Raw genomic sequence first — 12,447 nt, 5'->3', positions numbered from 1 at the left:
AACAAAGACTAGTTATTCTTACGTAATGGAGAAAAAGGCAGAATAACATTCAGATGCGGCAGGAAGACAGTACAGTAGGGGATAAAGTCAGTATTGGGTGCTATGGGAGAAAGGGGTACAATTATCTTGTTAACAGCCATTAGGTCTTGTACAAAATGTCACTCATGATCACTACCTGGTTTTGGAATTGGTAAAATCGGAGTAGAACAGAATGTATTTTGTGCAGCAGAGTGGAATGTACGAGTCCCTCATGGTTTTAGTGTATTGCTCACAGGGAGGGAGGCACCTGCAAAAGCTGCAAGGGTACGGCATACTCAGGCAGAGCAGAGAGGAGCAAGCAGATCAAACTTTGTATCAACAGGGAAAGGGGTAAAGGTTATACATCCAGCTTGAGCTGAATAAAGCTGCAGAGTAGCATTAGTATTAGGCAGAGATATACACTGAGTGAGGTTCAACTCCTGTAAAGTCTTAAACTTAGGTCCGAGTAGTTTAGGAGTCACAAGAGGGGTTGTTGGCTATAGTGACATGAGGGGTTTGAGTTTGGCATTTTTAATCATTCTTTCTGTTCTTTATTCAATGACACTTTTGTGACTATGCCCTCTGGACCATAATAGGTGTGTCTGTTTAAAGAAAGAATTTCTGCTCTATTAAGTATGGAAAGGACCTTTTTTTTATATAGTAACTCAGCTGAGACGTTTCAGTGTATATGGCAGCACAAGGTAAATGCATCAAAGGTTTACATGTCAGAAGAAGCTGTCGTAGATAATACGCATCGCTAGACAGTTTGTCTGTTCTGCTGTACTACTAGAGCACGGTTGTCCTGCAAGTCTATTCCAGCAGAAGACTCGCATGTGTGTCAGAGACGGGAAACAAAATCAGTTATACTTTCTCCCAATTTTTGCATACAAAATCACTATGCTGACGGACTTCCCCATCAATGGCAGCCTCACACTGTTCCTTTAACCAGGTTTCCTTGGTAATGTTATTTTTCTCATTATTTTGTGCCCAATCTCCCTCTATTGCTCTAGGAACTTCAAAATCACTTTGTCCTACACTCTGACTTTGCTGCTTTTTGTTTCTCCCCTTTTCCTGTTCCACTGTGCAAATTATAGCCATGTCCCATTTTTTGAGTCCCCTCCACTCTTGCAGAAGCGACCCTGAAAATGGGCTCATCTTTCCTGGGTAATTCTCTGGCTAGAGACTGGTCCCCCTCCTGCTCCTTGGCTTTAGTTTCCTCAGCACTGTAAGGTGGGGCTTGGGGTGTTTGATTCTGTTGTATAGATTCTGCTAATGTTAAAACTTCATCCAGATCGGAATCTGTGCTGGGATCATGCTGTCTTAGACTATTTAGGCTGAGATACAAGTCTTGAGACGGCTCCTCTTTCTTTTGTTTGGAAGTCGTTTGTCAGTCTCCTTTTTTGTTTTGGAGGTTGATGTTTAGCTATCTCCAACCACTTGTTCAAGTCAAGTCAAGTTTATTGTCGTTTAATAAAACACATGCACACTGACAACGCCTCCCCAAATCAGGGTGTAAAGCACAGCAGCACAGACAACACACAACGGCTTATGAAAGTAAGGATAAAATCTACAGCTGAATTATGCACAAATTAAGAGCGTAAATTTAAATGTAATGTAATTTGTATTACTTGTATCCTTATGAATTTTGTATTTGTATTTATGCAATTTATATAATATTAATAAAAATATTGAAAGGGAAAATATTCAATTTTCTTTATATCAAAAGACCCCCCCCCCCCCCCATAGGACCACCATCCTTGTGTCAAACCATACAAGTCAGTGGTAAAAGGAATCATTTACTTGCTATCTCCGGTTTCTAGCCATATCTTAACAACAGTGGAGCCTGGTGGTACCAGCGTCTCTCCCAGGGATTCCTTCACTCATTCAACCATCAACCATTTTTTCTCATTTTCTTCTTTGTCTGTATTGGAAACTCTTACCCTGCATTCCTCATCAATTTTACTATTACTACTTCAATCTACTTGCCTGGTCCTGCAAAGAGAAAAAGAAAGCTGCAAGCACGAACAAAAGTTCATTCTGTTCACCCCTTTTTTTAAACTTATCACTAATCAGAGAACATCTTGAATGCAGCTACAATCCGCATCCTTACTTCCTTACTTCACATGATACTGCGGTCTTTCCTACTTGGTCTTGCCGAACCACCTTTCCTACTGATCATGGGCTGGAATTGGGGGCTCAAAGTGGATCACGCAAAAGGTGCACTAACATTTTGTAGGGATCCTGCCGGCTATGCCAATTTGTCAGAGAGTTTTTAAAATAAAGCTCAATACTAGACTTCAAGTGGCTAATCTTTTATTTTAGCATGATATTGTGGAGAACTCAAGTGGAACTCTGGAAAGTTTGTGTTTATATGTAGTGGCAGACAAGTGAGCAAATCCAATCCCCCATTAACAAGACAGAGTGATTTGTGGTTCATTCATCTTCTATCTGAAATGAGGGATTTTGGCTAAAACTATAATCTTAGTTATGCAGACTGGGAACTTTAATTACAAAAACAGGATATTCTTAAGGACAACAAACTTTAGCAGTAGGCACAGCTCTTTTAACCATATATTTGAAATTTTCATCCACAATGTAAACAGGCCTTTAATTTATTTTGTACTTTACAGATCTTCTAATCCAAGATTACTTAGTCACTAAATTTCCAGACCCTGTCCACTTAACGTGACCTCAATTTATTTCTAGGCAATGTTCTGTCATGCTTAATGGACCAGCAAAGTTAAATTCCAGCTGAGGTCTGTGGGGTTGGGTAAAGTACACTTCTGATGCATGGCGTGGAGCCTGGGTGGCTACTTTTGTGCTATCCAGGAGCCACCATGGGATTCACGTTTCGCTTGGTTTAGTTTTAAGAATCAGAATCAGATCTGAAATCACTGACATATGTCATGAAATTTGTTAACTTTAAGGCAGCAGTACAATGAAACACATGATAAAAAAAACTGAGTTACATTAAATATATATATATATATATATAATATATAAAATATATGTGTATATGTGTTGGTGTGTGGTCAAGTGGTTAAAGCGTTTGTCTAGTGATTTGAAGGTCGCTAGTTCGAGCCTTGGCTGAGGCAGCGTGTGTGTCCTTGAGCAAGGTACTTAACCACACATTGCTCTGTGACGACACCGGTGCCAAGCTGTATGGGTCCTAATGCCCTTCCCTTGGACAACATCGGTGGCGTGGAGAGGGGAGACTTGCAGCATGGGCAACTGCTGGTCTTCCGTACAACCTTGCCCAGGCGTGCGCCCTGGAAACCACCTAAGGTATATATGTCTGTTAAATAGTTAAGTTAAAATAAGTATTGAGTTAGTGTTCATGGGTTCAATGTCCATTTAGAAATTGAATGGTAGAGGGGAAGAAACTAAGTGAGTGCCTTCAGGCTTCCCGACGGTAACGTTGTGACGAGGGCATGTCCTGGGTGATGGGCATCCCTAGTGATGAACGCCACCTTCCTAAGGCACTGCTCCTTGAAGATGTCTTGGATACTCCGGAGGCTAGTTACAAGTTTCTGCAACTTATTCCAATCTTGTGCAGTATCCTCCCCTCCTCCCCCTCCTCCCCCTCCTCCCCCTCCTCCCCCTCCTCCCCCTCCTCCCCCTCCTCCCCCTCCTCCCCCTCCTCCCCCTCCTCCCCCTCCACACCGCCCCATACCAGACAGTGATACAGCCAGTCAGAAAGCTCTCCACGGTGCATTTGCAGAAGTTTTCAAGTATTTTAGTTGACAAACCAAATCTCCTCAAACTTCTAATGGAATATAAGTGCTGTCTTGCCTTCTTTATAGCTGCATCAGGTTAGGTCGTTAGAGATATTGATACCTAGGAATTTGAAATTGCTCACTCTCTGCATTTCTGATCCTTCTATGAGGACTGGTGTGTGTTCCCTCATTTTACTCTTCCTGAGGCCCACAATCAGCTCCATGGTCTTGCTGATGTTGAGTGCAAGGTAGTTGCTATGACACCACTCAACTAACTGGTATATCTGGCTCCTGTACAGCCTTTCGTCACCAGCTGAAATTCTGCCAACGATGATTCTATCATCACCAAATTTATCGATGGTTAAATGATTTTCACTCAGAGTCCTAGTGCCATACATTTATAGAGCACATAAACAGGCTGTTCACCCAATCCATACCAACCAGGTTTCCTACCTGAGCTGGCCATTTGGCCTACATCTCTCTAAGCCTTTTCCATCCATGTACTTTGGCTTCCACTTGTACTTCTGCCAACCTGTTTTCTGTCAGTGAATCTCCTGATTGTCTCCCTCTAAGTGAGGCAACCAGTCTTCGGGGTGAGCTGTGTTGTACCTGCGCATCTGATGCTGAGCTCTGACTGTTGGTTCCTGTAACTTTTCAGACTTTGATCTCTATCACTGTTCCAATGAGGCTTCAGTATGAGCTTGAGAAACAATCATAGTCCTGCAGTGCCAAAGCAGGCATTTTGGCCCATCGTGGCAATGGCAACCATTGTACTTAACTATACCGGTCCCATTTACTTGCATTTGGTCTTGTATAGAACCTCTGCCTTTTATTCAGGCCTTGCATTTTTCTAAACATTGACTCAAATATAAATAAAGGCATCCGTTAGTCTTGCGAGACCATGGATGTGTGCCTGGAAAGTCTTCACTCTCCAGGGCGCAGGCCTGGGCAAGGTTGTATGGAAGACAGGCAGTTGCCCATGCTGCAAGTCTCCCCTCTCCACGACACAGATGTTGCCCAAGGGAAGGGCAAGGGCCGATACAGCTTGGTACCAGTGTCGTTGCAGAGCACTGTGTGGTTAAGTGCCTTGCTCAAGGACACAACACGCAGCCTCAGCTGGGGCTCGAACTCATGACCTTCAGATCGCTAGTCCAATGCCTTAACCAATTGGCCATGTGTCCACTCAAATAACATCAGATATTAATCACAACTCCTATTGATAATGTAGCAGTATGGGCTAACATTGTGGAGTGAATGGAGTTAGGTCATGTTCTAATATTTGGGATCGGGATCTTCTATTCATTCATGGCCATGAGGGTGGTGTTCATTCCTGGTAACACCTATTTTGTATCACCAGACCCAGGGCACCTGAGTCTGATTTTTCTGTTTCCCTCAGTCCCTAGATTCCTACTCAGAGGGAGGTCTGCATTCTAGACACATTGAGTCTTACCAATGCTGCCGGATAATTTATATTAAAATAATTAAAAGAAAGCCTGTATCAGAGAAAAATAATTGGTGTACGGAATGATAGCTCGAACACTGCTGAATTGCTGGTTCACTAATATTCCACAAGGATGAAGATCTGCTGTACTTGACTCATCTGGGACAATTTGTGACTCCAGACCAAAGCTATCTGGTTGATTCTTAAGTGGTCCCAATTTCAGGGCAAATTTGTGATTGTCTTGTAGTTTTTCCATGCTCACTTCCTCTGAGCTCTTTGTCTTCTGGTACTGGCCGCAGGCAATCAACTTGAAACATCTCCACAGTCGCTACCTGCAGTAATTACTTTTATTTCAGATTTTAACAACTGCTTACCTTTGATCTTGTTTCATTGTTGACTTGGTGACAAATTTTAATATTCATCACCTTTTTATAAATGAGGTAAAATTGAGTTAATGTTGGTACAATTGCTAGTTTTTGGGGAAAAATGACAAATTTCCATTAAAATTGAGGGAAGTAGAAGTGTTCCATGATTCTTTGTGAGCAACTGTTGCTATAGTGAAAATGATGCATCACATTGCTCTCAGATACTTGTAGGTTTCAGATGAAAAAGGAAGCTCCTTCTATGTTATATTGTTTGTGTAGATATTTGATTACATGGTACTGCCTTTTTCAATGCAGCTTCTGTTCTGGTTACGTGGATTTTCTTACACTATGGTTGACTAACTTTCTGCATTGAGTCTGGAAATTGGGCTGGGCACTTTCTGTGGAGAATTCTGCTTGTGCAGATGAGATTTTCTGCAATGTGTGTTCATCAATCAACACCAGTCCTAGTTCAGTGTATGCTTGGAATGCCTCTGAAAGAAAGTACGTCATGCTGAAACAAACCTTGACTGTCGGTCACTCGCAACCTTACCAGGTTTTCATGGTACTGTTTGCTCTGTAGCTGCATGGTTTTAAAGGGGGAGGGGGTTGGTGTGGTGGGGAGGTTCCACTAAGGGGTCCCAGCTCATCTAGATAGATGTGTTTGAAGTTACCCCATTTACCTGTCCTGTGGAACTAACTACTGCGCACACCATCTGGTTGGTCAGGGAGTGTGATAAGATGGCAAACTGTTTTGTTTTGTCCGCCTTAAGAGGCTGATAATTGGTACAGCCTGGAGCAAATTGGGTTTGAGATGATTTCCAAATTAAATGGCATCAATCATTTGAGAGCCAAAACAGCCCAACTGTAACATGGAAATGATTTCTATGTCGGGGTACACTTGATCCCGTCATTCTCCAGTGCAGGGAAACTTAGACAAGTCCGTCCTAGGGGACTTGCAGGACAACACGGTCTTAACCTCACGGACCCTGACTGGAAGATCCTTTTGCTCGGTGTCTGGGTGAGGGGAGTGTTTGTGGCACTCATTCAACACATCTCTTTGCTCTTCCTCCCCTTCCCCCCCCCCCCACAATCCACTCTCTAACCCCTGTGATCTCCCAGCTCCTCCGCATGATCTGATTTTTCCTGATAAACCCAGCATTTTTCCTTTGCTCCTTCTTCCTTGTTCTCAGGTCTTCCACTGTATTATTTAAGAGGGGGATAATTATGGTAAATTCTATACTCGTATTTGATTAGGAAAATGTGATAATTAAGAGTTAATATTAAGGGAGAATGTGAATAATCTGCATGCACCTTTTGAGTCCCAGGCATGTCTCATTTCACTGCAAGTTCAGCCCCGCCCCAGCAACAGGGAAAACAGAGGAACCTCCACTCCTTTTAGTTTAGTTCAGTCACATTAAGGCAGTCTGTTCCGCTCGATTCATGGAAGGGATTTGAAAAGAGAGATCCCCTCTCAAGAAGGGGTTAGTGGACGAGATGAGAAAATGTGTCGTGTACATGAGAGAGCAGGAAGTGGATCTTAAAGGTGCATGATCCTTCCTGAATCAGGCCCACAGCAGGTAAGTGTTGGTATTATTTCCTAATCTCTTTCAGTGGTTATAATTATCAGGAACTGAGGCTCTGCAGTGGAGTGGATCAAATCCTGAATATTCTGCTGATCACGTACTTTATTACAAATACAATCAAATTAGTGTAGGGGGGGTCAAATTTAGTAGAGTAAAAGTTAAAAGATGAAACCCTTCATATTTTCCTCTTTTAATTTCATTACTGTAAATGCATTCCCCATTTTAAATTTACTGTAGTTCAATCGTCTTGAAAGAATGAAAATTAACCCTTCTGAGTACAGGATTTCGGACAATCCAACTTCCCTCTGATCCTTTATGTTTGGGTACTAACTGCTCTTGACACAGTGCCTCGTTCTTGACACACTGCCTCGTTCTCTGCCTGTTAGCCCTTCTGGTGAGCATTTGTAAGCTTCTCTACTGAAGCATAGCCGAGTACAGTTATTCGTATTTTGGATCAAAATATTAATATTTGCTGTGGGGGGTGGCTAGCCATTTGACAACAAGCAGGAGTGAAAATAATACCCTGTATCTTCTGCATTTCCCAGATGGTGCAGTACAGCACTAAGCTTCACCCTTATCAATACTAAAGCAAGAACTGCGAGTCTGAAATAAATGCTGGCAATCTTCAGCATGTCAGGCTGCTTCTGAGGAGGAGGGACAGAGTTCTGTTGAAGGATGGCCGATCTTCAATGTTGCTTCTGTCTTTTTCTCCACAGGTGCTACCTGACAACAATTTAGAAACCAATTCAATGGATTGCTGATATTGATTGCTTCCATGCTATTCTATACTTTTAGCTGTTAGGAGCTGCATGACACAGTATCAATCAACATTTGCAGAAAGGTATCTAACTTAATGCTCCAATTGGACTGTAATTATCCAGAGGCGGAATGATAGACTGCAGTTCTATTAAAGATTAAAGCAAGCTGAGATTGTTCTCCAAGGAGCTGGACAGCTTGAGTGGAAAGCTAAGAACCAATGTGATCATGGCTGTAAGTAAAGAGAAGCTTGCCATACATTCTGTTCTGAGCCTTGGGCACAATTGTACTTTACAGGAGTGGGGCACGTGGATGAAGTGGTCGTTAGTGACCTGCTGCCAGGCCAGTTTCATGCACAGGATTTTAAGGCAGCTAATTCCATGAGTGAGAGCTTGGGAATAAACAGAAGAGGCAAATGAATCGGAAATTTTATGGAACAACAAGTTATTGTGATCTACATTATATTGCATGGAAGGATTGTGTTTGCAGGTTCAGTAGCAGGTCAGGCACGTACCCAGCAGAAATGGATGCAAGTGCAATGAACTAGGATCGATCTGCCAGCACAAGCACAATAGGCAGAATGGCCTCTAGCAGTGTTGTACGATTTATTTTCTGTCATAGTAGAGATGACTGGTGCAAACTGCACTGCCAGGACGAACAAATTCTAATAATCTTTCCTGGTTTCCCAAGGCAGATCAGCTCCTGCTGAGGTATGAAGAGGGGTGTGCTGGATATCCCAACCTATGAGTTCACTCTGCACCTTACCTGCTTTCTCTCATCTGGTCAGTTTTTCAGTGTCAAGCACTTGTTTTATTTGACTGATGAGACATTTATCTTTTTAATTCTAACTTTAAAGCCCTGTTATCAAAAGATTTGATTGAATCTGTGAGCTACAGCAAACATTATTGACTGGTTGTGCTTTTTCCTCTTGCATGTTAAAAGCAAGTCTAGCATCCTGAAGACTTTGGCTGAAACATTGTGATGTTTCCCCAAAAGTGGGAAATATGTTGTACCAGTAATGTGCCAATGGTCATTTTAGTTGAGGTCCTTTCAGTGCAAACTTTATTGAGGCCTTAGGTACTATTAATGGGCCCCTGGGGGATCAGGAGCTCTTTGTGTGACTGGGATTATAAAATTGTGTGAGAATGGGTTAGCTGTTGAGTTAAGTGACTGGTAGATTTGAATGTAAATGGCAGGCTCATTAACCTGGGCCACTGCCTGGTTCACTAATCTTACTCTTTTTTAAAAAAAAATATACCTTATGTACAGAATGGGGAACATATGAATCGGAAGTACGAGTAGGCTGCTGGGTCCTTTAGGCAGTCTGTAGCATTCAATGATCAAGATTGAGCAGACAGTAATTTCAACAGCATTCCAGTCTACCCAGAGTAACTTTTCACCTGCTTTATCAAGATTCTCATCCAGCTCTGCCTTAAAAGTATTCAAAGACTCTATTTCCACTACTGTTTTAAGAAGAATTTTCCAAAGATTCTCCTTGTGCGAGGGAGAGAACTTTACCTCATCTCTACCTAGTTCTCAACCCCCTCGTGACAACATATCTCTGCAGCTATCCGGTCAAGATGGTTTAGGATCCTGTGTGTTCCAATCAAATCTGCTCTTGCTCTTTGAAGCACCACTGGCTACAACCTTTTTTTTCCTGGTAAGATAACCTACCCATTTTTAGTAGCAGTCTAGAAAATCTTTTCTGTACTGCTACCAAAGCATTAAAGTTCAAAGTAAATTTATTACCAAAGTACATTATGTTACCATATTCAATCTTGGGGTTTGTTTTCCTGTGGACATACTTAATAAAGCTGTAGAATAATAACCATAACAGAATCGATGAAAGACCGCTCAACTAGGGCGTTCAGCTAGAGTCAGAAGACAACAAGCTGTGCAAATACAAAAAGAAGACATGATAATAAATAAACAATAAATACCAAGAACATGAGACGAAGAGTTCCTGAAAGTGAGGCCATTGGTTGTGAGGACCTTTTGGTGATGGGGCAAGTGAAGTTGAGTGAAGTTATTCCCTGTGGTTCAACAGCCTGATGGTTGAGGGACAATAACTGTTCCTGAACATGGTGGTGAGAGTTTTGAGGCTCCTGTACCTTCTTCCTGATGGCAGAAGCAGGAAGGGAGCATGACCTGGGTGGTGGGAATCCCTGATGTTGCATGCTGCTTTCCTGTGACAGTATTTCAGGTAGATGTGTTCAATGGTTGAAAGGACTTTACCTGTGATAGTCTGGGCTGTATCCATTACTTTTTATAGGATTTTCCATTGAAGGGCATTGGTCTTTCCATTCTAGGCTGTGATGCAGCCAGTCAATATACTCTCCGCAATACATCTGGAGAAGTTTGTCAAAGTTAACATTCATCATTATGTAACAAGACTAATATTCTAGATATGGTCTCACCAATGTCTGGACAACCAAAGCATAGCTTTCCTACTTGTGTATTTAGTTTCCCAGGCAATAATCAAAAACATAGTTATCTTCCCTAACATTTTGTTCTACTCACATATCATCCCTGTGAGTATTTTACACTTATGCACACAGATGTCTTGACATCTCAAAACACTGTAGGCTCTTTCTATTCTGACGGCATGCTTCATTTTCACATATCAAACACACATGTTCACAGTCCCCCCCCCCCCCAGTAAATCTTGCCATTGAATATTTGATTAAATAGAATATTGATCTAAGATTTATGTGGCAGATTTATTTCCAGAAGCTTTTGGTGGTCACTGTTTTCCATTGTGTGAACCATCTCTTTGCTGCTTTAAGTGACTTGACTTGAGCCTCCCACAGCCTTGGCGATCTCTTGAATTCAAAAGGGTATGAGCAGTTCTGCTATGGTTGGAGTAAATGTGTTACATGTTTTAGCCGATACAGCTCCAGTTCTCATGTACAATGAGTTATCACTGGGCTAACGTGTTTTTATCTCTCCATACGTGCTGCTGAGCATGCTGAGAACTGACAATATTTATTATTTTTATTACAGATTTTAGAACCTGTGTTTTATCACACCATTGTCAAGATTATTCATGAGTTTCAGGTGAACTGCAACGGTGGGTGTGTGAACCACTGAAAGCTGCCCAAACACTGCTCTCTCAGAAGACCACAGCACATACAATCTTATAAAATCTAGTCATATCTTTTTTCTTGCAATATCCCAGGCACTTTGTGAACTGACATTTCTGAAAAGCAGTCATTATGTAGCCTCTTTCCACAAAGCAAATGAATAATAATAGCAAGCCAGTGGGACTAATTTAAGCTAGTAAACGACTGCATAGTATTGTTCAACTAAGTTGCACTTACTTTAAGGCACAATAATACTGTGCAGTCCGTGGGCTAGTAAGTTTGCAGATGACTTTCAGGTTGCTGGAGCTGTGAATGGTGTGGATCGTTGTAGGTTGCAACAGGACGTTGACAGAATGAAGTGCTGGGCTGAGAAATGACCGATGGAGTTCAACCCCGAGAAGTTTGACTCAATTTGAAAGGTCAATTTTGAAGGCAGGGTAAATGCTTAATGGCAGGATTCTTTGCAGCATAGAGGAACAGAGGGATCTCGGGGTCCATGTCCATAGGTCCCTCAAGGTTGCCGCACAAGTTGATAGGGTGATTAAGGTATGGTATGTTGACCATCACTAGTCGGGGGATTGAGTTCCAGAGCTGTGAGGTGATGTTGCAGTTCTAAATCCCTGGTTAGACCACACCAGGAATATTGTGTTCAGTTCTGGTTGCCTCATTATAGGAAGGATGCCGTTGCTTCAGAGAGGATGCAGAGAAGATTTACCAGTTTGTTGCCTGGGTAGAGAGGATGTCTCATGACGATAGGCTGAGTGAGCTAGGGTTTTTCTCTTTGGAGCAGGGGAGGATGAGAGGTGACTTGGAGGTGATAGGAGGCATAGGCAGAGTGGATAGCCAGAGAACTTTTCCCCAAGTGAAATTGGCTAATACCAGACGACATAATTTTAAGGTGATTGGAGGAAAGTGTAGGGGATGTCAGAGGTAAGTTCTTTACATGGAGTGTGGAACATCCTGCCAGGGGTTGTGGTAGAGCCAGATACATTAGGGTCATTTAAGAAATTCTTAGATAGACATATAGATAGAAAAGTGAAGGGTTATGTAGGAGGGAAGGGTTGGATTGATCTTAGAGCAGGCTAAAAGACGGAGGGCCTATACTGTGTCATAGTGTTCTATGTTCTGTATTCATGCCATTAGGTCTAATGACAGTTTTACGATTTACAAGTTGAAATTGTGGCTTAATAGATATTTATAATTCTGGTACCAGAAGGTCCAGGTCTGATCACTGATTATATCAAATTGGCTGATCTTAGCAGGAAGTAGAGTACAACATAAATGAAGGTATCAGAGCTCCCAAGATTAGCTGCATTTCCCCTTAGCAACAGTTTGTAATCTGTAAGAGAGCTTGTAAAGTCATTGGGTGCAAGTAATCAAAACAAAAAAAAACGGCACATGCTGGAAATCTAAATTAAAAGCTGAAAACACTGGAATAATATTAGCTTGAAATATTCACTCTTCCTCTTCCCACAGATGCCATTT

At 42.0% G+C, this 12,447-nt stretch overlaps 1 protein-coding gene across 8 annotated transcripts in view; it reads left to right on the top strand.

Annotated features, from left to right (window-relative positions):
- LOC140188694 (rho guanine nucleotide exchange factor 10-like protein) overlaps nt 1-12,447 on the top strand; it is a 196,256-nt gene that overhangs the window by 64,399 nt on the left and 119,410 nt on the right. The window lies entirely within an intron of this gene.

This window comes from Mobula birostris, chromosome 27 (assembly GCF_030028105.1).
Source record: "Mobula birostris isolate sMobBir1 chromosome 27, sMobBir1.hap1, whole genome shotgun sequence".
Classification (NCBI taxonomy): domain Eukaryota; kingdom Metazoa; phylum Chordata; class Chondrichthyes; order Myliobatiformes; family Myliobatidae; genus Mobula; species Mobula birostris.
This window is presented reverse-complemented; position numbering and strand designations above follow the sequence as displayed.